General features: G+C 31.1%; 1 non-coding gene across 1 annotated transcript; it reads left to right on the forward strand.

Moving 5' to 3' along the window:
* Positions 1 to 1,733: 1,733 nt before the first annotated feature.
* On the forward strand, positions 1,734 to 1,806 carry TRNAG-GCC (transfer RNA glycine (anticodon GCC)). Its single transcript has one exon. It is a non-coding gene; the product is annotated as a tRNA-Gly (tRNA).
* The last annotated feature ends 371 nt before the right edge of the window (positions 1,807 to 2,177 follow it).

Here is a 2,177-nt window from a genome sequence, read left to right on the forward strand (position 1 = left end):
ATGAAAATCTCCATGTAAAATGAGTTGCAGATTAGTAACATTATTCAGGTTTACTTTCTAGGTTTCACTTTTTTAGAAGAAAGATTCTAAAATAACTGTTATCTATAATATTTTTTTAATGCATAGTATACTGCCTGATTCATTATAATATGAATAGATCTCAACGTAAGCATGCAATTAATGCCGCAACTTTGCTGGAAATAAGGAATAAATATTTGCATATCAACTTGTTCATTCTTTCACTAAAAGCATTGAGAGACATCGAGAGTAAAATCTTCGACTAAGTATAACTTGCAGGTGCATAACGATGTAAAATTATTAGAACGACGTTGTAAGAAAATTATAGTGAGAAAAGTAATTAAATATTTTAATCGTATAAATGTAAAATGTGTATTAATGTAAATTCTTAAATTTTAAATATGATAAAATGTATATATTCGTAATTTATAAACTTTTTCATATTTAATATATTTATAAAAAAATTCGTGATGTAATAATACAGAAATACTCTATTATAAGTATTATACAATGTGATGTAATCATGGTTTTAATTCGAGCACTGTTGCGTGATACAAAGAAGGTTAGGAAACAATATGCAGTGAAACGTTCACGATGACCTAGCCTAGGTGAATTCTATTTTGATACTATAGTTAAGATATCTTTTTCTTCTTCTTCTTCCACCCTGTCACGTCCCAACATTGGGGCATAGGGCAAATACAAGTTGACGCCACTTCCCTCGGTCCATCGCCAACTCCTGCGCCTCCCGCCATGTCAGACCTGCAGCACGTAGGTTGCTTTTGTAGTACCGCTGCAGGGTAAGGGAGGGCCGGCCACGGCGACGGAACCCTTGAGGCTGTGCCACAAGAGTACAAAGTGCCGTACTCTTTGGCGGCATCCGTCGTCTCATTAAAATATATACATATAATATTATAATAAACGTATGATAATAGTACCTACATTGTCTAATTATTATTCTCCAATATAAGGTTGGAAACATCTCGATTAATGCCCGGCAACAATAATGACCTAAGTATCACTGCTGTAATAAGACAAAAATATTATCACACTTAATTTAAGCCAAAATATTAAAAAAAAATACCTAAACCGAAATTGTTGACTGTTATTCAACATTCTGTGATTTTTTCACAACATTTTCCGCAACCATAATTTTACTAAAAAAAAATAAAAAACGTTTAAAGTGCATCTGTTTCGTTTCAGCGGTTTACTTTGAGTTATAAGAGCAATTCTCTTGGGAGCAAGTCCCGGAAAGATGGCGTATTTATATTCCAGAATAACTGCTTGATGCAGTCTAAAATGTTCTAGAATATGTTGTTTAACCTTAGTTAAATTACAATATCAAGACATTAAAAGAAAATGATAATTTCCCTAAAGACTTTGTTTTTCTTGTGCAGCGTCATGTCATGAAATGCAAATAGCTTATGTTTTGTTTAAAATAAAATTTAAGTAGGTTGTAATTTAATGGCAAGACTTACTTTGATACAAAATTTTTAATAAAGATATGTTTTACTGTTTGACATGATATTAAAATTGTGTGCAGAAATTCAACTGTAACAAAGACAATCTTACTATAACTATTTTATATTTGATTTTATTAATATGTATTTCTTAAATTATTCATTTATATTTTCAACCTTAATATATTAGGTACACGTGAATAAGTGAATACATATTGTAATATGCAAAATAACATTATATAAAACAAGAGCCGGTATGCGATTCGGTCGTTCAGTGGTAGAATGCTCGCCTGCCACGCGGGCGGCCTGGGTTCGATTCCCGGCCGATGCAACTTTTTGTATTTTATTATTAATATCATGTATTTCTTAAATTATTAATTTATATTATCTTTTTGACAAGGATAATATTATGTCTTATCTGTGTATCTATCCCAATGTACTTCCGTGTAGCGGAGGTACTCAGCATCAGGCTACTGATGCATTTTTATAATGGAATAGGGAAGAAGTAGGTAATTTTAATGTACAAATCACCGCTTTAGCCATGTATTCATTAATAAAATTCAATTTTATATCAAACATATATAATTTTAAAATACCTCAGATATATACACTGCATTTCCACCTATGTAGTTTCTAATTAAGTGACGGGAATCCTATCTAATTACAATAAAATTAACTTGAATTTCAATGTAATGGTTATCA

The sequence above is a fragment of the Rhyacophila brunnea genome, unplaced genomic scaffold, assembly GCF_057557595.1.
Source record: "Rhyacophila brunnea isolate RB1 unplaced genomic scaffold, BYU_Rbru_1.0 scaffold_19, whole genome shotgun sequence".
Lineage (NCBI taxonomy): Eukaryota > Metazoa > Arthropoda > Insecta > Trichoptera > Rhyacophilidae > Rhyacophila > Rhyacophila brunnea.